At 38.2% G+C, this 23,551-nt stretch overlaps 1 protein-coding gene across 1 annotated transcript in view; it reads left to right on the forward strand.

Moving 5' to 3' along the window:
• The window catches only part of PDE11A (phosphodiesterase 11A), a 107,797-nt gene that overhangs the window by 13,994 nt on the left and 70,252 nt on the right, over positions 1-23,551 (forward strand). The gene's annotated exons all lie outside the window — the stretch shown is intronic.

Below are 23,551 nucleotides of genomic sequence, written 5' to 3' on the forward strand. Positions count from 1 at the left end.
TCAAACACAATTAATGTTTTACACCCCCTTTTTTAAATAAAAAATAATTAACTCTTGTTTTTTATTTCTGCAAGGTGTTTGTATAACTAATTTGGCAAAGTAATTTAGATTGAATTAACTAACTTTAAATATAACTCTCAATTTTCAAATGGTACTTTTTCTGAAGTTATCCAGTACTTCTTAAATTTCTTCTTTAGAAGCTATCTAAATTTGTGTAACCTTAGGTTGCATCTGAGTTACTTTTGATTCTTGAGAATCCTGGATGTTGAATATTGATTTATTAGCAATATATGCCTCAATGGGTAACTAATGCAAATTAAACCTTCCATGAATAGGTTTCAGCACTTCTTTTTATTAGTACTGTCTTTTTAAAGGGAATTTTGTTTAAAATAAAACTTTTAACATGGATCCTACATTTTATTATCATACTTTCAACTAGCAAAACAACTGTGTACATTGAATTGTGCATTATATAAATATTCTAATGTATGAATATTTGATGCTGATGCTGTGGCCTTTGCTTCCATTCAGTGACTACCAAATATTATCTAAAAATCAGCAAATTGCCCATACTTTGTCATCTTTATTTTGTTTTTAGTAATTTGTATCCCTGTTATAGTTATAAGCCAGTATGTTAGAACTCTTCAAGAATATATTAAACGGGTTCTGACATGTAGATTTTATGGAAAAGTAAATGAGAACATAACCATCATTTTGCCCTGTAATTGATCTTGGATTTAATGAGGCCTGGCAGTCCATGTGCTGTTATTTCAAAACCCGTGCTTTTAGGTTCTTTTTACACAATTGGTAACCTAGAAAGCATGATATACCTCTGGGAAGCAAGAGAGCACATACTTTCAGGAGAACTGTATTGCAGGATTAGCAAACAGGGGTTTTTTTTAACTACAATATCAACACAAATGTTTGTGAAGTAAAAACTGAGAAACCCTCTTCAGAATAAGAAAAGAAAACTTTGGTAGCCTGGGTATTGAGGTGGCTTGTGCAGAAAAGCCTGATAAATAGCTGGCAAAAGACTTATATGCAGCTTTATGTTGATGTTGCAGTTTCTGACAATCAACAGCTTCAGAATGGTTAGAAAATGAAAATGTAAATTAGCAGTCTTTTTTCTTACCCCTGAAACCCTCTCAGAGAAATGTCAGTATCATTTGACTCTAGCTCTCGTTTGCAAGTGTCGTTCCTCTCTTGGTATTGTGCGAAGCAATTAAAATAATCTGTTGGAGTTTTTTTATAAAACAACAAGACTATATTGTATAATGAAATGTCTCTTGGCGGCACTGCTGTCTTGAGTCAATAGGAAACAAAGACTTATGTTTTCAATTAGAATTAAGTAGATGCTAGCATCATTTTTATGTACTCTTAGTTGTTCTCAGAAAGTTAATAGCAAATAAAATATTTAAGGTTTGAGGAGTTTTTAATGTTTTCAAGCTGTAACCAAGTTTATATTTTGCAGTATCTAAAATGGAGTATTATATTGCAAAGTTCTTCTGGTTTTGTTTTTCATGGCAAATTCTCAGGGATTTCTTTTACATGTCTGACCACAGTGTTAAAAGCACAGCACTAAGAACAACTAGAAGTGAATTTTCCACATTTAATGTTGTTTCCCACTGCCAAATTTCTCTTCTTCTTTTAGGGATGTTTCAGTCAATTAATTGTTAAAGTGCAGAATTAGATGACAGCCACAGGCATGAGAGAAAGATGTTCAGTGTCACAATGCATTTTGTCACTCCAGCATTAGCGGCTCAGTTGAACAGATTGATTTTGGAGACTTTCAGTTTGATACAAACAATATTAGAATACCTTATTACCCATAATAGCCATCACTATTACACTATGTTGTGTAATTGGTAACTTTTTTGAGAAATAGCAGGAGATACACTTTTACATGTATTTTGCAAATGAAGAGACCAGTTCATTAACACAGACAAAGAGGAGAAAGATAAAAGCCCCGAGCCCTTGGAAAGAACTGTGCACCCAACATGCGTTCCCTGTGCTGTGCTGAAGATTCACTTAAGTCTATGTGCTGTTTGCTGGTGAGTCATACTTGTTCCAGGGCTGGTGAGAAAAGCCTAACAAGAGTCTGACAGTCTGCGGTTTAGATTATTGTCTGCCCTTTAGAGTCTTCTAAAATTCAGTGCCAAAACAAATCTAGTCCTCCATCAGAGAGGCTTAACAAACAGCCACAGCAGCTCCATGGTCACCTAAATTGGCATCCTGGTTCTCTCTGCCTCTGACATCCTCCTCCTCTGAAAGAAGTGAATTGACTGCAGGGAAAGTATCCAGGGCTGCCATCTCAAATTAAACCCTGCTGGTTTTGCTGAAAACCAATAGTTTGAATGCAGTGAGACCTGAGATGGGGAAGTTAGAACTGGATTAGGTTGTCTGTGCTCTGAGGATAGTTTTATTAAGAAGTATATATGTCTGTGGATTCCAGGATTTATCTGATGTGTACTTGGTTTGTGGGGGCTTGAAAATAAGTGTTCTCGTGCTCCAACATTTTATTTCTTACATTACTTATAGCAGCCTTGTGATTCTGAATTTTCCAATTTATTGAGCTCTTCTTGGTCCATATTAAGTTAAAGCTTAAACATATCCTACATCAGGTCGACCATAGCGATGAATGATTTCCAGGGATTTTGCTATACCTGCTAATTCATTTTCTGTGAGTTTTTGCATGATTAGAGTCACACAGGCAGATAGCAATTTCAAAGTCAGTAAGGATCGTTCCTTTATCTAAGGGAAGTAATCAACTGTAAATAAAACTACCAGGAAAGGAAGCGATCCAGAACAGGCAAGCATCTCTGGCTGCTGTGAAAATGATAACTCCAGCTCTGTGAATGTGTGGAATTTACCAAAAAAAAAAGTCATCTGAAAATAATTGATGGATCCACTACAAAGGAACATGAGAAACAAATTAGACAAAGAATTTTTTTGTGTGTTCCATGTATTGCAGTATGTGACAACCTCCTGCTAACACCTGCCTTGGTTCTCTGGCATGGCAGTGAGACTCCAAAAGCTATTATTTAAAAATGGCATAATCCTCAAAGGTATCATGTGGCCCATATGTCACTTACCTCCCAGTGCAAGAGACAAATTTGCCGAAAGAAGACTGAAAATAATGAAGACATTTGAAGGATGGAGGTGCTGAAGCACCACATCTATCTGGGAAAACACTAACGGTCTATTACGCACACTTCTCGAAAAGTACTTGCTACACAAATCTAAATTAAAATAAATCACAGTAACTGAACTGTCTTGCTGGGGGAGTTTAAAGCAATTTGCCACTAGGATATTTGCTGTATCAAAGGCAGCTTAACGTCGTTGGTTTGCAACCAACAGCACAAAATGACTGCCATGACAGACATTTGCATGGACTTCTTTCAGCCTTGTATACATTCAGCCATGCTTTCAAGTTAAGCTGAAAGTCTAGATTTCTTTTTAATTACAGAACTCGAAATGTACGCAAAACTTAACAAAAGCTTCCTTATATCAGTACCTCTGTTCTGAGACTGGTGGTTAATATTTGAATTGGATATCTTTATCTCTGAGGCATGGAAACCTGCCTAAGATGTGTTGCAGGGATATTTTAGTGAACTATATATTTTTTCAAATATAAATGTGTCTTTTCCTAGACTCGTGGGCTACTTTGTTGCTGTGTGTTTATGGTACTTATTACACTAAATTCTTGATGCTTGCTTGATGCCTCTAAATGTTATCATAAAACAAATAAACAAGTGGTCAGATTTGGTGTCAGGAAGGGTTTCCTCTATAGAACAGCTCAAGAAAAATTGCCATGGGGCTTTTTGTAGGGACTGGAGTTTTGTTCTTACCTTTCTTACTCCCCCTATTATACAAGACATCTGTATTCTTCCTGCAATTGCCAGCAGGAATCTGAACCTGTTGGTTCTTCCCATATTTCCTGTGCTTGTGTCTTCTTAATTAGTATGGAGTGACTTGAATAAATAAGAGCTCTTATCTGTAAACCTTGACTGTCATTTGGCTAATATTTTTAGTATTTGACTCAGAGCTCACTAAACTAGATTAAAGAATCTCTGCTGACTTAATGGGCTTTTAAAAATCAAACTTCTGTTCCTTTCTAACATAGGAACATTTAATTAATGAAGAGCCCTAAAGTCTATTTATGAAGCTTAAATTCATCCATGTCAGATCACTGAAAAGAGATTGGCCAAGGAGCAGGTTTGGCTCCTGTTGCTTCCACTGAGCCGAACCTGAGGAGACAGGTTCACAGTTGACAGTGCTGCTTTCCTTCATGCTTTTTTCAGTCATATTATCAAATATTGCTTTTACTAATTACATCCTTGTTTGAAGAAAATCCAGAGGAGTGATGAGGATAACTCATATACTCAGAGACATGAATTATGAAGCATTCAATAGTACCTTCAGTCTAAATCTTACTAAGAGAAATGCTGGGTATTCCTGCAGATTCTGAAGCATAGAAATAGCCCTGGAGCTTGTGTTCTGTTTTCTCCTCTCGTTAGTATTCACAAGGCATTACAGCAGGAGAAAGGAGCCCAGATCTCTACTGGTGAAACACAAAAACAACTTTTCAGGAAGACTGGTAATACAACAAATGCCATGATCATGGAAGCCTTTGTGCAGCCATACTACATTATTCAATCAGAAGCAGAATAAATTTTTCAACAGGAAGTCTAAAAGCTAAGAATTGTGCAGTTCTGATGGTAACTCTCAGACACCTTAGTAACTAGAAAGGGTGATGTTAATGTCACATTTTCTTATTAATAGTTTTTTCACTTAAAAGCTTGGAATACCAAAACAACAATAATACAAAGGCTCGGGAGGATTAGAATTTTGTTTGATACATCTGTCATCAGAAAGAAAGCCTGCGGGTCTTGAAAGCTATGATGTGTACTTGTGTTACAGTGTAACTCTTAAGTACTGTCTATATAAGGAATTGATTAGAAAAGGTAGCTTTCATTGTTTGTTGGTTGGTTTGGTTTTGTTTTCATTTTCTTTTTTTTCCGGAGAAAACCCTGTTCTCCCATTACCGAAGGAATAAAGTTTTTACTTTCAGCTGTCTTTCTTTTCTTGGCAAAACTCCCTTAAACCAAGTAAATTATTTTGATCAGCTGGCTTATTAGAAAAATCTTGTTTGCTTGAAGTGAAATCTGCATTGGGGCCCTGTTATAGAAGCATGTAAGAGGAAACCTTTGTGGTCAACAGCTGGTGAAGCCTTTATTTCTGACAGTTACTGGAGATGTGCCCTGTGGGCTGGATGGGAGGACTTGGTCCCTAGTGAAGTGTTTTCTGAACTGTCAGTCTATTCAGTTCTCCCTAGCTGTTCTTCATAATAACTTCAAGGCTTGATATACTTTTAGAAAATAGCATTTTGCATCTCCTGTGAATTGCCTATCTTTCCTGAAGCAGAATGAAATGTTCATACAGCAGTTCCTGCCATCAAAAGTATTTCCCCCTGGAACAGTGATGCAGAACCTATCTGTAGCTATAGGTTACATTATGAGATATTGAAAGCTTCTTAGCAAATAATTTTGCTAAAAATTGTGTCAACCTCTGACCTTCAGCAAGTTAATACAGGCTTAATAAGAAATTGTAATTAAAACAGTATTGTTGTTGTAGCACTGATTCACAGTATCCCCTTGAGCGAATCACTTTACAGTGATCTCGCTTCTGAAACATAATTATAAAAATAACATTAGATGGTTCCATATGTGCTATCAGATTTTCAATTTTAAGTATTCTTACTTTATAATAAGGAAATAATTGTCCTCCTTTTTGACTCAGTCTGAGCTTTTGAAGCCTTGTTGACTGCTTTCTTTGCATGTAGCATCCCTTATTTGGACAGATGTGGTTAAAAAACACCAAAACAATTTTTAAAAAATCCATTTCAGCAGTTTGTTCATTAGTCCCAGCTTTGCATATAGTATTTCACATCTCTGTCCCAGCTTTACCTATGATGTTTCTCACTCCCAAGAAAATTGTACCACCCTGCTGACTTTGATTTGTTTGCAAAAGTGCAGCTGCTCTTTAACTGGCAAACTCCTGATTGAACATAAGAAGGAATTCAGCCCTCCTCCATGCAGCCCTCCTTTGCAATTGTCCACCTGAGAAATTCCTGTCTGCATCCCAGCAGCTGGAGTATGTAAGCAGCAATATAGCTGTAATGCCTGTTAGAATACAGCAATGTGTTCCCCTATATCTGGGAAATGGCTGTTTAAATCTGTGGCCACAAATGAATAAAACTCCTGTCCTCGTTTTTCATGGGACCTTTCTATGTCAGCAGCTGAAAGCAAATGCCTGGAATGAGGCAAGCACAGGATGGTACTTCTCTCATATAGCCCACCAGTGTACTGTTATTTGCAGCTCAGGGCCAAACATGTTATCTGTGTATTTAATACCACTCCAGGGATTTTCTGCTTAGGAATTCAGGCATTTCTTGAAGCAAGAAAAGCTTATAACTTTCACAGTATCCTGAAAATTGTGTGAAGAACATTCACATGACTTTAATTAATTTCATGTTATTCCTTCTTTTTTTGCTTTTAGTGAACAGAGTGAAAAGTCATTCCCTATTCATTTTCATCCCAGTTGTTTGGCCCTAAAAATCTTCACCAGCTCCCACCTGGTGAAGCAGTTTTTTCTGTAGTCATCTGTTTACTTTGGCAGGAGGGGTGCCTGCTCCCCAAAACCCCAGGTCAGTGCCCCTTTACTGCTCTGACCGTCGGTACTTTTCATGTCCGGAGAATCAGAAGATATTTGAAACAATCTTTTGTACACTTGAGCCTAAAAAACAACTGCAATTTTCCTAGTGTTTTAGAACTACCTTTTAGTATGCCCAGAACTGTTTTTGAAAGCCCGACCATGTCTTCATCGCTTCTGTTGTCATCTTGCTCTCACTGCATTACCATGAAAAAAAGTTTTGTTTGTCAATTAACTAGCTGGTTCATTTTGCTGATTGTTAATTTTATCAAAAACTGTGTTCATATGAAACATTCCAGATTGCTCTGAATCACTCAGGATGCTGTGTTTTTAATTCAAAAAACCCCAACCCACAACAAAGCACGAAACACATGGGTTACCAGTAAAGTTAGTCAACAAGATTAAGAGTTACTGGGCAGCCAGATTACATGTTCTAGACTAGAGCTCACTAAAATCATGAAAGCTGAAGTAGTTTAACCATTAATGATAATAATTTTGCATCTCTTGCAAAGCTGGCAAGCACTAAATTAGGGTTAAAACGATATTATGATGACTTTTATACTTGAAATCCTGGAACTGTGAGAGAATTGAGCCACATTGCTCATAATAGTGAATGGTGGCCAGAAGTTTCACACAGGAAATTATGCAGTGCACTTCAGGTAACCCTCAACAAGTTTATTGAACTGTATTTAGAAAAATGTTTCCTGTGAACAGCATAGTGAGAGAGGCAGGGCACCAGGAAGAATGCTTCATTTAACAACCCTTTGTGAAGGCTCCGAGTAGGACCCTTAATAGTTAATTTGGTCTTTGGGGAACCTTATTGTTTAGAATAATTATCTGCATACATTTTTTAGTGAAAAAAACCCAATATTTATACTGGCAGGTATTAAAGTCTTTGCATTAAACTTGACACGAATTTAACCTTAGTATTCATTTGCTGTCAACTTGCTGTCCATGTGGTAGAATGGTAAAATGAAAACCTTGGGTTTTTCTCTTTTCTGTTTTTTTGGGTGGGGTTTGTGTTGGGTTTTGGGGTTTTTTTGTAAGAAAAAGCTATTGCTGTATAAAAAGAGACTAGCATTTTGCAAAGCTGGTGTCATGGTTACAAAGCAAATTCATTGATAATAGTTCTCCAGTGTTGTGGCATGGTTTTAGTGCCAAGCAGCAATGGGCTTGTGGACATCCAAGGGCTGAGGGTGTCCTAGCTGCCATGTGGTGAGTGTCGGTGGGATATCTGATAGAACAGCAGGGCCAGGTGTTGTGGTCTGAGCTGGAGCAGCCCTGAAGACTTGTCCCACTGAGCAGAACAGCAGTTAATACCGTACTACTCCCTACTAAGGAGAGGAGCCTTTGAAAGGAGGAAGCTTGCCAAGACATGTTACCATAAACTCAATCTGAATTTTCTTTTTCTGTCACCCCAAGTAGAAAATACAGCTCGTGGGGCCTGTCTACTTGCTTCTATGCTTGAATTACAAAGGTTGGTAATCTGCTCTAGCCTACGGTTTGAGGGCTTCTTCAACTCAAAGTGTAAAGTCATGAGCTTTTAATCCTGAATGACCAGAAATTTTGGTTCTCAATGGTGCAAAGTTTGTTGCTACCTGACTTGACATGCACAGCAGCTGAAATGCCACTGCTATAATACAGCTGTTTCAAGGGTAAACTCTGATCCCGAGTCTCTTAAACAATATCAAATAATTCTGAACTTCAAGAAGTTGGTAAAATTAGATCAGTGAAGATGTGGATGACTTAGAAAAGCTGAAGTCTGCCCGCAGAAGTGTTAAACCAGCAGATTGAAAAGAAGCTTCTCACTAACAAATTAGAGCAACTGCATTTAACCTACATTTTGGAAAAAACATGTAATGTAGAGACTGTAGTTTTCCCTATAAGTGGAGAAATTACCTCTGGTTTTGTGTGATTTCATGAATATCTGGCCACTGGGTAATGAACTCAGTAGTTGCTGCCAGAACAAGCAGTTCATATAGATATGGAAAACATTTTATTTTTCTGAAGTGGGTTCTGGGAAATCACCATACATATGAAGCAGAGGCCATTCTAGTGGGATATGAAAAGCCACCATAAAAGCCTATGGGAATGAGTTGAGCCTTTTTATGTGTTCAGCTATCAGTTTGAAGTTGTTGTGTTAATTCTTACTTTTGGAAGAATAAAGAGTTGGGAGTTGTTGGTTGGTTGGAGTTTTTTCCCCTCAACCTATTACAGCTTGTAACATAGTTTAAAAATTAAAATTAATATTTAAAAATTAGATTCCATTCTTAGAGTAGGAATGGTGAGAAACTTATTTGATAAGCCTCTGTGTATAAGGAAGATTCAGTAAAATGTATATGAAAATGAGTTCCACTGAATAACCTCAGTGATCATGTTCCTCACTGATGTCATACTTCAGTAGTATGTCCTGAATATTAAAACAAAATACTTCAATTATTGTTTCATCAGGTACTTAGACTTTCTTTTAAAGAAAACTGAACTAGAGATGAATAATCAGAATTGATTCTAATTTGATTTTATTATAATATGCATGGCCTTCTGTTTTGCATCTGCTGTCAGTTTTGTAGATTTTATTAGAATAGATATGTCAAGTCAGATACTAAGATCTATTTTTGCTTATATAAAAAGATTAAATGTTAGATGCTTGTAGTAGTATGTGATGTTGGAGTGGGAAGTATCTAACTGTTAAAACAGTATCTCATGAATATTTTTAAACAGAACCTGCTTTTCTGGCATAGTTGCTGTACTTCTGATGGGAAGTTACTTCCTGCTGTACTTCTGATGGGAAGAGACTTTATATAAATATAATTGTGAACACTTGAATATAACTGTGAATCATGAAAGTGAATATCAGGAACAATAACCAGAACATTGTGTATCTGGATGTATCTTTTACAATGGCAGAGTTACAACAGCAGAACTGTGTTAGGTTTTTTTCTTTAATGGAATCGTTTTGCATTTCCTTTTCTCTCAATACTTTAATTTTGTGAGCTGATTCGGCTGTTCTTGGAGGATAAGGTCTCTGCAGTAGCTGCTGCTGCGAGTATCTGCTGCCACGGCTAATGGCATGGTTATAATTCTCCTGTTAGTATGGCAGTGGAACTACTGAATTAATACTCATATCTGTGGTCCTGTGATTGTACTTTTGCGGTAACCAGAGCTGCATGCTGATACCTTATCACTTTCATTTGTCACAGAAAAAAAAAAAAACCCAAACAGGAATGGGCTGATTGTTAAATAACATTTAGAAGCACACGTCAGAATACAGAAACCGTAACCACTTTAAGACAGGTTTTTGCAACGGGGAGAGAGAGGAGGAAGGAGGCAGGAAAGGACAGGGCTGAGGAAGTGAAAAGCTGTGGCAGACTCAGGCTAAGGACACAGCGACAAGTGATGGAAAGCATCCTGCGCTCCTGTGCTTGCGGCTCGCACTCGTGCGCTACCAGAAAAGGGTCTCACCCCCTCTAGCGGCTTGCATTCCTCTTCGGTGGTGATAACACTACAAACCTAAGTGAGCACATAGAGCTAGAGTAGGGGTTCCTAAAGATGACGGATGACTCTCCTGGAGCTTCGCGCTTCTGCTATTTTTTGTACACTTTTAGCACGGCAGCATGTTTTGTAAGTGTCAATTAAGCCTAAATCAAGTTAGCCATCCTTATGGTGCCTCTGCGCTTTGGGGTAGTAGGAGTGCAGCCCAGCTTTAGGCTGGGCAGGCTGCAGGTGTTCGCAGCTCTCCAGTCAAACCTGCCCTTTACCCTCCGGGGCGCGGTGGGGCCGCTCGGCGCTGTCCCCGCGGCGAGACAAGCCGCCCGTTCACAGTGCCATCAAGTGGATGCCAGGCACCACGGCGCCAGCCGGCTTCTCGAGGTTCTTATCGTTTTTCCTTACCTCAAAATCCTACTGAACCTCACTTCACTTACTTGCACTTCTGATTCTAACACTTGCCTAGAAGAGGCTTCTCATATCTGCCTTAAATTCTGAACAATGTTTGCTATTTCTTTGTCCTGCCTTTGTTGTGCAGCCTCAGACTCTATTTGCCTCCCACTTTTCAGGGTTCTTCTGAGGCTGACAAAATGAAGAGACTAAGTGTACTTCAGGTATCATCACTCAAAAACAGTCTTATGGCTACCTGATCCAAGACATGGCTTGCACTCAATAGCTGTCTCCCTGCTCGTCCATAAAGTTATCCAGAATCCCTGCATGTATTGGTGCTTCAGTCTAGCAGTATCATCAATTATTAAAAATTGAACATTTCCTTTTGTTAGATGCTGAAAGTGGCTGAACATTTTCTGACAGGATATTTTTTTCACCCTATAGCTTTATCACATTTTAGATGTTTAAGGTGAATGGGGTTTGGGGGGAGGGGGGTTTGTTGTTGTTTGTTTGTTTGTTTGTTTGTTTTTCCTCAAGAAGAAACTCCTTTGAGTTTGTCTTTCTTCTTTTAGTATATTCAAAATAATTTTCTTCTAAAACTATTTTTGAAAATATTTTCTTTGACCAGCTATTGCACAATGAAGTTCTGGAAAGGAATTCTTGACACTTGGCTGTGAGCTGGGATATAAACAGTTTGGGTACTATGAGAAGCCCAACACTGTTTGTATGGTTTTAAAAAGTATTTTTTTCTTTTAACTGCATCTTCAGAACTTTGTCATTCTGCTTGCTAGTTTATGGCTCATTCAACATCTCTCTCATTTTTCCTCTCCTACTTCAACAGCTGCATCACCATTTTTGCAACAAGCAGTGTTGTCTTCCTTCAGCACATTCCCTTTTATCCTGTTGCCATGCTTTTGCTAGCATCCCTCTTTTTCCTTACGCCTTGTGCAGATGGAAGTATTTGTGATCTATTAAAGAGTCTTAATAGATTTGCTATTTGATAGAACTCGTGTCACTTCTCATTCAAACCCTGAAGAAGTGTTTGGTGGTGACAAAAAGTCTTTTGGTTTTATTACAATTTCTGCATGTTCAAAAGGCTACACAGTAAAGAAATTATTCCTTATATTCACATGGAACTTCCTGTGAATCAATTTTCTGCCCGCTGCAATTTTCCCTGTTGCTGGCACCACTCAGCTCCCCCTCTCTTTTCTTGTAAGAGAGGTGCTTCAGTCTTCTAATCACTGAACCTCTCCACTGGAGCTGCTCCAGGATTTCCAGGCCTCTCTTGTATTGAGGTGCCCAGAACTGGACAGAGTAATAGAGATTTTTCATTTCATGGTGCTCAATGGAATAGGAAGTGCATTAATAATGTGCATGTTATCATTTCAAGTGTTGGGCTAAGCCTTAAAGTCAGTGGGCTTCTTAATCACTGGGCTCTTGTGTTGATAGCCATGTGAAGCAATTAGGCTCCTTTATGGAATATAAGGCTCAAGACAGCAGATGTCCCCAAACTGATGTGCACTTGGCACAGCCAAAACAGAGAAACTTTTGTGTTATGTGCCTGTATAAGAGGAGCAGAAATAAAAGGTTTGTGGGCATATACAAGGGAGAAGTAGCAGAGCCCCGAGTAAGGTAAGTTTTTGTCTGAAGGCTAATTCAGAGGGTTAGCACTTAATATGCTCATTATATAAAATAACATTGCTTCAAATTTATTTCTTTAGTCTAGTTCTACTTTTAATGACACCAACTTGCAGTCACAATTGTGCTAAACGGTCCTGAAAAGAGTGTGTAAATGGGCCTAAATCAGTGTGTAAAATTCAGTACTTCTATCAAAATATAAGTATTAAATCTGTACCTGTTAAATTGTATCATGATCAGAAATATCTCCTCAGTGAAACAAGTCCAATCTCAACTCATGTATTTGAAGTTTCCCCATGCATTTCTATGAATTGCAGAAGTTTTTGTGGTATCCATTCATGACCTGACTTTTGCCTTCAGAAATCCAGAGTATAAAATGACTTGTTGCTACCTTTGACATTCCTTTTGCACTTATGGGAACATGAAAAGTACCAGTTTGCTACTGATTTTGTTAATGTGATGCCATTGCCGTTGTCTACCTTCACACAGTGAGTGGGAAGGGAAAGATTTTTTTCCTAAATACCAATTACTTATAAATTCAAGTGCAGCTTAGGTGGGTTTTTTTTTGTGAAGAAAGTATATAGGTGCTGAACGTATAAGCAGGAAGTTGATTTTTATATTCAAAATGAAGCTTTATGGGTATTTGTGTATTTATTGCAGTCAGTCTGGTAGCTCTGGTGCAGCTGTTGGTAATGAGCTTGTTTGGTTATGGTAGGAAGTGTAGCATTTGCCATCACACAAATCACATGTCTGCAGGATGACTGTGGAAGTCTTGGTTTTCAGCATGCTCAGCCACATACTGGACTGGACACTGCCACATTTGGACACAGGAATTCATGGTTTCCATTGACTTTATGGCACTTCATTTCCCAGCTGCTAGCATCTGAACATAGTACAACTTTATGTTCAGAGGCATCTCCTCCCAAGGAGACCTAAGAGCAATGTCACTGCTACTCATAGTTCCAAAAAAAGGGAAATGTTGATGTGCTTTCTCAGCTGCAGGAAAAGGAGAAGGTCTGGCACCTCCAAAGTTGGAGTCTGCAACCTGCACTGGTAACTAACACAGAAAACAAGCAATGCCTGTCCAGTGCCTTAGCTGTCCCTCAGTACAGAGAAACTGTGGGAGAAAGGAAAGAGCTGCTTGGGGGACAGGGAAAAATTCACTGTTACAGACAGGTTTGTTTATCAAGAACTTAAACTTTCATCGTATATGGGAGCAGGGGGAAAATCTGGTTTTCAATGAAGATTTCTTAGGAAATGAAAACATTTTGTTCTTTGCATTTTTGTGGTGATTTCATGGTACTTTGAAATCTTCTACTGATGTTCATGCAGAAGCAATGGCTTGCAGTAACCCTCCAGGTCACTGGCAGAGCTGAGAAAGAAACCACAACACTCACTTTACTTCTATGTGTCCTGGCTACTGGACCTAATCTTCTCTTCCATTGAAAAGAGAGAAAACAATTGTATGCTGATTATATTCCAAGTGAGATGGTGTCACTGAAGGCAGTAAAATGGCAGCTATCATGAGGAAAGGTGAATTGTTGAATTTGGTTAAAGGAAAGAAGAAGAGTAATTGTTGAGTAGGCAGCTGAGTGTTTGGAGACAAGTAAAGCAACGGTACCCAGGTGTTTAAGAACAGTCCCTTAGAGCAGTGAGGGATTGTGACCTCCCAGGTCAGTCTGGGGAGAGGGTAGAAAGGCACTCCAGGCTTTTAGGCTGGATTATTTGTTTGTAGTTCCTGTTGCAGGCCAGCAGGAACATGCCCTGTAGTGCTTATGGGGCCGTGTGTGTTGTTCTGCACAAGTGGCACTGCTCAGCCACCAGTGAGATTGTGTGACACTGCTGGTGGTGCAGAGATTGCCCTCCAGCCACATGCATGAAAGCAGATAAAATCAGAAATACTCCTGTGCCCTGGAGCCGCCTTTCCTCTATCAGTATGGATTTGCTTTTTGGCTTCCCACGAATCTGTACAGGGGTAGAAATGGATAGATGGAGAAGGAAAGAACAGCAATGCCAACACCAGAAAAGGCTAGTTGTTAGACCAGCAGCTGTGAGAAACAGGAGATTGAAAAAGTGTGTGTAGGGTTGTTTTTTTATTTTTCGGGGGTGGTGTTTCCCAGTGGTTTGGGGTTTGTTTCCCGGGATTTTTTGTTAGGCTGGTTTTGTTCTTGTTTTTGTTTCCCAGCATATGAAATCAGTTTTACAGTTACAAATTAAAAGTAATCTGTTCTCAGAATCAATAAAGTCTTTGCAGCAAGCGCTTTATTTATGAAATGCCTTAGGCAATTTTTATAAGGACACAGAGCTCTTTGATTCTTCAGATATGATAGTACCGCACCATCTATTGGTCTTTTTCGGTGAAATCAATTTATGCTTTGAGTTCAGTTCCTAAAAGCACCATAAAATTCACTGTGACACAGGTATGGGTAAAAATTTTGTCATGAAAAAGTAGCAAGAACAAATCCCATTGACAAGACTGCGTAGTGTTTCAGGACAATTGACAGGCAGACTTGCAGAATTCACCCATTCTTTCTTGGCCTGTTCTAGTTCCATGAATAAAGAAAATACTTTCCTTATGCAAGTAGGGAATTTTTTACTATTTAAAAAAATACCTAATGAATTGAAGACATTTTTTATTTTGAGAAATATTAGATAATTTAGTTTCTTCACATGCAGAGATGAAGTTGAAAGTAATAATTTTGAGAAGAGAATAAACTAAAAAAGAAGACAAAAGACTAAAAAATGAGTGAGTGTAACAACTGCAACAAGACTGAATGCATCTCAAAAGATACTTTAAACTGAGAATGATACTTTCTTAAGCAGATAGGAAATACTGGGCATTGGGAAAATTAAACTCATGGAAAAGAAATAAAAACAGAAGGAGAGCAAATATAGACAAATGTGCAGTGAACTGAATTTGAATTTTTCCGTTGTACTTCTACTCAGCTGTAAGAAGCAGGTGTGACCCAGGGCACTTCCCTGATCACACAGCCTTGTCTTGGTGAGTATTCAATGCTTGATTAATGTCAACTTGTGCAGTCCAAAATTATGGAGACAAAAAAAGAGCAAACCTACTCGAACCCTAATCAAATCAAAGAACACTGTTCTATTCTTGCACTTTTTAGTAAAATATCTATGAGGGGAACACAACCTGTATGATGTAAAGGAAATAGTTTTCCGATTATTTTTATAGCTTAAAGACAAGATATCCTTACTCAGTTTGTGAAGTATTTTAACCTCTGGTACTAAAGAATCAAGCTAAATTAACTCTGATACTACTTAAAGGCTAATTAACTATGATACTACTTAACTGGAAGCGAAGCCTTATTTTGCTGAGTGATCTGTAAAAGTTTAAAATAATTTGGCCCTGTATTGAACTGCTAATAACCTAGGCAGAAGCAAACCCTTAAGATCAGTAAAGCTGCACCAAGGAAGACGGCAGCATACTGATTTCTGAACAGCACTCAGCTACCTGAAATCAAACACTCTCCAGTGTGCCATTCAACAGCCATATTAATATTAATACCTTATGGTTTTTCTTCTGAGGCACACAGTGTACACAAGTGTGTGTGGAAGAGCCTTGTGTTGCTGAAGCAAAAAGCATGACTGTAAGTAACGGCAACAGGCTTGCTTATATACCTGATTTTCTGTATAAAGACTTTGTTGGGGGGTTTTTGTTTTGTTGGGTTGGGGTTTTTTTTTTCATTTAAACAGAGCTTTGTTTAGATACACAATCACTTCAATCCAAGATTTGAAACGCTATATGATTTTCGGAATTAAGGGGCAGGATGCTGTGTGCTTACCAGGCGTGAGATTATCGTCTTTGAAAATACACACTGCAGCAGATGACTGTTTTATCTGAGGATGTAACTCCTTGTATGTTTCGTAATGCTCTTCTCACTGAGAGGTCATTTAGGCAGTTGTCCTGAACTGTTCTCCTGTGCTCTTCACCAAGTTACCCCAAAGAAAGCAAGGAAGACAAATGGCCTCACCTGAAGCTGTAGTAAAAACACTTCATGGCCACTTGCAGAAGAAGGAGAAAGAGATATGTAATTGGTACCAAATGCTGATGCTTCTACAATCATAGCTAGTAAAAGCCTGAGCACTGGGGAACAATGTCAGAAGGCAGAGACTATAATGTGAAAATTTAAATACTTTTCTGGACCAGTGAGTGAGTCACTGCAGGCAAGACCTTAACATAAGCTTGTGGCAACTGTATATTTGCTTGAATATAATGCCTTTTTTTTTCTTTTCTAATGTCTGTAACATGCAAGTCTCAAAGTATAAAAAACCGCTATAGGAAATAATTCCAGTAGCTGCCGTGAGAGAAGATAGGATGGGGTTTTTCCTGCGTGTGGGCCCTAGGAAGCCTGGGCTTATCTTGCAGCCATGTGAAAAGTAGTATGTTACCACACCGAATCCGTAGAAGTCTGCAGGATAAAATTGCAATGTGGGTTTTATCAGGGACAAGTTACATCCAGTTTTCATGGCTCCTCAGAGGCGACCAAACTCAGTGTCCCCAAATTGTCTGTGCTTCACAGACAAGCACTTTAGGTAAATAATGATTGGTATAGTTACACCGCCAGAACTTGGCAGTGCTGTTCCAGTTTATAAATAACTTTGTCTAGAAATCAGATAGCAGCATGTGCAGGTGTGAGTCATTAGTGCAGGAGACACAATGATGTGTGGAAAAAGCATGGCTCACATCCAAACCAGCCCACACACTTTCATCAGCCCCTTGAAGTCTGCAGCACAGAAAATAAATTTTTCAAGTCAGGACGCTGAAGCCCACCCAGACTTAAAACTCAAAGGTGCAGTAATATGGAATCCAGTGCTTCTCTCAGTACCTTGTTTATCAGTCATGCTCAAAAAGCAGTTTTGTAAGTCACTAATTTACTGAGTTAATTATCACAATCTCAATTAACATGCACAAATGTGTGTCAAAGCCGTTTTCTGTAAATCATTGTTTTAGTACACATACTTGTATGTTCTAAAGAATTAAGGAAATATCCAAATTATTATGATTTTCTTTTTAAAATTTCATGAGTTGAAACTGGAAAGAGTTAATGATATTGACCTCCTTGGTTGCAGAGTTAACGGAGGGTGTAATGAAGAAATCAACAAGTACCAAAATAGCACTTAGGATAAGGTGCTGGTTTTGGAGAGAATTCAAAGGAAAGAAAAAAGGAGCTTTTAGTTCAAGAACACGCCTGATTTAGTTTTAACTGGTCTGGCAAATTTTATCCTTTCAAGGCTTAACTTAAGCTGAAAGGGGATACCTTGAGTCCTGATGCCAGGTGAGAGCTCTCAGCAAAACAACTGAATTTTCAAGCAGGATTCAAATTATTTTTATAACTAAAGTTTAAAGACAGAAGTAAGTGAATCCTTTTTCATAGGAAAGTACATTTGCATCCTAGAGCTGGTATGTTTTCAATACAGCAGATTGAATCATTGTTTATCTTCATAAGTTGCACATTTTACTATTTGTTGGACAATCTTTTTGCCATATGTCTTCTTTTTCCTATTTTTGCCGTGAAGAGAGAAAATTGAAGCACAAGTTGGGATCACTTTCTCTAAAATTTTGAGGTTAGGTCTTTCCAAAAGGTACCATATATTTTTTTGCTTACTGTCATTGAAATTACAGTCAGGACTCAAAGTTCTTTGCAGAGATTAGAATCTCTTTTCCTTTTTCTGTTGACATGTTCTTGGACTAAACAGTAAAAGGTGATATCTGGACATCCTGGTAGACACAGAATATCATTATAGAAAAAGCAGAAAATGTCAAACCATTTAGGCTGTATTAAAAATTACCTGATTCCACAGAAATTCTGTTAATATTTATGCTCAGCTTCTTCTGACTGACATCTGCCAAGAAACGGTAAAAAAATTTAACGTTAGCCTGCCTTCAGTGAAATTAGTACTGCCAGAGCTGATTAAAAATGGCCTGAGGCAACGACCACCTTCCCACATTTTTAAAGACAACAAAATTCTGTAAATTGAGGCCACGTAAATCCAAATAAAGATGTCAGAGGTATAACTGCAGGCTCACAGTGATGTAAATTAGAGCACTATTTCGCTCAGCTACTTTTCTGCTATTGTTCCTTGAAACTGCGCTCATAATGAAGGAGAGGTAATGTATAATTGCTCAACATACTTTTCTGTAAATAGTTTTATTAAGAAAGCAGTTCAGGATTTTTTCTGGACTTTGTGATGGTCTTTCAAAATCTCATTTCATTTGAAACAGATAAAAATTCACCTTTTTCTTCCTGCTTGTGGTTTTAGAAGTTTTTCTACTGTCTTGGAGTCAAGTTACTTTTCATTTGTCACCAATTCAGTAGTTGCCAACCTCAAACCACTAAGAATAGATAAATTTCCTTCCAGCAAAATCTGTCACTTTACATAGTAACTATTCTAAAGATATTATTACTATACAGTGCTTTTTTTCTTCCTCAGATAAGAACTGAACATGAGAGTTTGAGTAGTTTTCTTAAAGGCAAAGTTTTGTAGGGTTTATTCCCCTACTTCCTCATGTGAAACATAATCACAATGTAATTGGTACAGATTACAATATATGTTAGAAGTGCTTTTAATCAAGTCTGGAAATGCTATAATTGATACAAATTCAGATTACCTAATTTGTATAATTAGATTCAAATAACAGCAGGTGTCAAGTGTGTCCAGTTGTATAATCAATTCTGCTACAATAAGATTTTGCACTTCTACAGAAACATTGCATTCCTAAGAAAAAATTTATGAGTAAAAATTATACATTGAAAATATACTACATTCCTTCCTTAGTTTTCATCTTAAAAAGTGGAAAAAGAGTAAGAGCGACTCTCTGTAGAAATATATGAAGAGTAGACAGGTGTCACCAGCATGAAGTGCCATGACATTCAGTACAATATTAGTCACTAAATATACATAAATTCAAATAGGCACATGTAGAACACCACTAGCAAATTTCCCAATGTTGAGGAGAAACTCAACAAAATAAAGTAAGGATATACGTAGAAAGTATGGTGAGATTATCTCGTGTTGTGGTGCTTCTATGTATTATGGAAGAAAGGGTAAAGCTATAGATGCATCTTGGTTGGAAGAGAGATATAAAATAATGTGATGAAAGGAAGGGTCACTTATGCTATTTGTTTTCCTTTGTGGGTTATTTCCACTCAGTTGAAGATTTTTTTCTGTTTGAGGGTTAAGTTTTTGTTGCCTAAGAAACATTAGAGGTGCTTTGTTTGACAAGCAGTAATGTAAGGGAACACAGTTGGTGTCTTGGCTCCTTGGCTTTCTTTTAAGCTGTCACCAAATTATGCACCTCACTTAAGAAAAATTGCTTCATGTTTTTTTCTCGTGGAACAGAACCAACCCTTTCAATCCCTCTGGAACTGATGCTGCAAACAGTGAGAAGTTGGGGGAGCTAAACTTACTCACACTGGGCACAATGTAACCTGGTTAATGTGCTAGATTCAGGCTTTTGTGTTCCAGTTGGAGCTTCAGTTGGAAGGATTTTGCTGACATTGGCTACTTCAGTCAGAAAAAAATGCCCACCTTGCTGAAAGAAGAGCTCAGCATGGCAAAGGATCAGGCTTCTGCAGTAAGTTCTGCCAGAAACATTCTGTCATAAGCACAGTCCAGTATGAATAAAAAGACTACCGTTAAGTAATTTCTTCTTCAAAAATCACAAAACACATCTTGAAGTATGTGAGAGAAGAACCTGAATAAAAACTTACTAATATCACTGGAATCTCAGTGCAGACTGTTATATATAAATTAGCTAAATATTTTCTTTGTTAAACTGCACACAGCATTCATACAGCAGCAGGATTAAGTTTCAATCATGACTCCACACAACATGTCCAGTTGTGGGCTTCCCAGTACAAGCATATCCATGAATGTACTGAATAGAGTCCAATAAAGGTACAGAAAGAGGATTAAGGAAATGAAGCATCTCCCCTATGAGGAAAGGTTTGGGGAGCTGGGAAAGTTTAGTAAAGAAGAGAATGTTCATGGGAGAATCTCATCACCGTGTATAAATAGGGGATGGTAGGATACAAATATGGCAGAATCATTTTCAGTGATGCCAAGTGCCAGGACAAGAGGCAATTAACATAATCTTAAACATGGAAAATTCTGCCTGAAAGTCAGGATACACTTTTTTATTGTGAGAGAGACAGACAAGTTGCTCAGAGAGGTTGTGAAATCATCATCCTTGGAGATATTCAAAAGCTGTCTAGAAAAAGTCCTAAGCAAAAAACTTTAGGCAGTTCTGCTTGAGTGCAGAGTGCTGGACCAGGTGACCTCCAAAGGCCCCATCCAGTCTCAGCCAGTTTGTGATTCTGCTCCTGTATCTGCACTGTGCCTCTAAACAGAAGATTTTAATTCACACAAAAAGTGAAAGATGGCATCTCCATTCAGTTATGGAAAAGTCAAGAATTAGTAGAAGTAGTTTTCAGTTTGTGTACTCTAATACTTATGGCCTGCAGCAGGAAGTAAGTGAATTTTCTATTTCTCATCATGAACAAGAATTGGGAGTTGCTACCTTAGTTGTAAGTAGAACTGTTACTTGAAGATGACATTCTCATTGTATGCACATGGAATTTATCTCTTGGTTTCAGTGCCATTCAGTTAACATAGTCAATTATTATATATATTGTCTGCCAGACGACAGATGAGTGCAACTTGAAATGGTAAGATCAAAGTCTACAATTGTGTTGTAGGGAAGATAGCTTTGAGGTGATAGTTATTAATTCTCCTATGCCAATTTAAAGTTCTGATCTGCAATTCCTATTTTTAGCATTGGTAGTATCAGTCTTCACAGTTCTCACTTTGCCAATACCAAGATCTTCCCGTCTCATGCAGTGACATTTATAAAGCTGGTTGCACTGATTCAAGCATAGTGGAAGCCAGGAGTCTTTCCAAAATTTTGACAAAATCTTTTCTTGTGACCTTTTTCATTCCTTCAGAAATCAGTTAATTTTTCTTTGGCTCAGTTTTGCTGTCTCTAGATAAAAATTACTACCTGACATTGCTGCTGTAAAACTTTGTTCATGGTCTGCCAAAGTGCTTTGAGACACTGAGACTTAGGCACTGCAGAACTGCCTGCCTTACATAACAGCTGCAGGCTCCTGTGCCTGGGGGCTGCCCTCTAGTGACTCCTCTTCAAACAGGGCAGAGCAGAGCAGCCAGGTAGTAGCAGCCCCTCTTGGTCTCTCTAGAAAGCATTACACAGGTGAAATGTCCATTGTGAATTATCTCAGCTTGATTTTTTTTTTAAGGTGATAATATAATTTAGATGTTTCAAATAGAAGTGATGTTCATCCTTTGAAGGAGAGGAATTTTATTTGTGGGTAGGAGTTGTGGTTTTGAGGATTCATGGCCTTTTATGATGCTTCTCATCCCTGTTATTTCCGGTGAACTAATAAAAGCTGCTTAGCCTTTCTTTGTAAGACTTTGCTACAAAGCCCTGCCAATGTCCAATGGGTGGAAACTCCAGAGGTGATAAAGAAACATCATTTATAACTGTTGGGTTGATTTAATAGCCTTCTTCCTGCAGGTGGTCCCACAGACATAGCCCATACCTCCACCATCCAGATCTGAGAGTCCTCACTTGGCCTTGCAGTGAGGAGTCTCCATGGCTGCCAGCATTTTTATGACATAGAAACACGTTGGTTCACTGGTTCAATCATACTGCTGGAACTTTGCAGCCCTCCTAGGGGCTGCCTGCAAGCTGAGTGTTCTTTGCGTTATTGCTCAATATGCATTTGCTGAAGTCCTGGGGCTAAGTGCTGATGCCTTACAGGTGCTTATACTGGCATGGTGATGGTGATGCTCCTTATCTGCTACCTCTTCTCTTTTTCAGTTCATAAGCTTCTGATTTTAATAGAACCACTGTTACTCCTTGTGTAACTTTTTCCCTTCTCTCGTCCTGATTTTCCCTTCTGGAAATCCTGGCTTAATATCACATGTTGAATAACTGGGTGACAGTTTGACGTGTTTGCTTATAAGTGGGCATCACTGATACAGGTTTGTGTAAAATATAGAGACATTTCCAGTGAAAATAGGATGTAGGAGATCAGATGATTGGATCCTAGAATAGTACTCATTTAAAATATATTTATTTTTGGCTTTCTAGTCTTTAGCAAAATGTTTTCTTATTTCAGATTCATTTGGAGCAACACCATTTAAAATGAGGTGCTGTAAGGAAATTTACAGCACAGTAATTCTCCTTTTTACTTTATACCGAGTGCTAAATTTAATGCAATGTTAAAATGTTTATGTCTTACCAAATATTGTTAAAAATATGTTTAATAGCAACTTCCAATGTTTTTGGGTTCCTGACAGTTTAATTCAGCATGTCTTGTTTAGATTTTTAGAGGTTCACACCTGGTAGTGAGGGGAATAATGGATAATACCTATCTGGATAATATCTATCTATCTATCTATCTATCTATCTATCTATCTATCTATTGTGACAGATAGTGGGTCAAGAAATGTTCAAATACCTGCCAAAAAAAAATAAGATTACTAGATGTGTTCTGACTGTATAAACAGTTTTACGGATGTATTATTATAAATCAAGTTCAATGTGTTCATTTGCTTTCCCCGTTTAAAGATCTTGGATACATAGCAGAAAAGAGAAAAGATGAGCTTGTGTTGCACAACTGGAGGGCAGTGACGGGGCCTGCAGAAAAGTCAGTTGGGCACATTTGGTTGCACTCCCACCCTTTCCTGCCCCTTGGTCCTGCATGCAAGTCTCCCAGAGCCATGGCTTGTGAGGACAGTGACCTACATAGGAGTCAGGTTTTAAAACTGTAATAAGTCTGCTTCTACCAGAGACATGTTTTGTAATCTGTCTGGTGACGCAGTTATCTAGTTTGAATGTGTGCCAGTAATTCTATGAGGCAGGCAAGCACAGAGTCAGTGCTGAAGGATTGCTCCCATGGTCCTTTTCAAGCTGTTTACAGACACCAAAAGCTTCCAGAGTTAGACAGTGAGCTTTACAGGGCAAAGATGCTGCTGTATGTTTGCAAGCATGAGCACATTTTTATGGTAATGCATTAATAACCACAAGTAAACACAAACTTAAAAAAAAAAAAAAAAAGGGACAGTAGAAGATTGGCCCAGGAGCCTCTGCAGGTTTAGTGCTACAAGCAGGAGCTATGAGCTATGTCCTACAATTCATGGAGTGTTTTTGCCAACCAATTGTTCTTTCCATGCTTGGGGTAGAAAAATAATTTTGGTAAATATTTCTTAGAATTGCGATAACTTAGATAACAATTAGATTTTATCAGATGTGTCCCTAGCTAGACCCTGCACAGCTGGC

The sequence above is a fragment of the Chamaea fasciata genome, unplaced genomic scaffold, assembly GCF_029207755.1.
Source record: "Chamaea fasciata isolate MVZ Bird 193981 ecotype frontalis unplaced genomic scaffold, bChaFas1.0.hap1 SCAF_8, whole genome shotgun sequence".
NCBI classification, from domain to species: domain Eukaryota; kingdom Metazoa; phylum Chordata; class Aves; order Passeriformes; family Sylviidae; genus Chamaea; species Chamaea fasciata.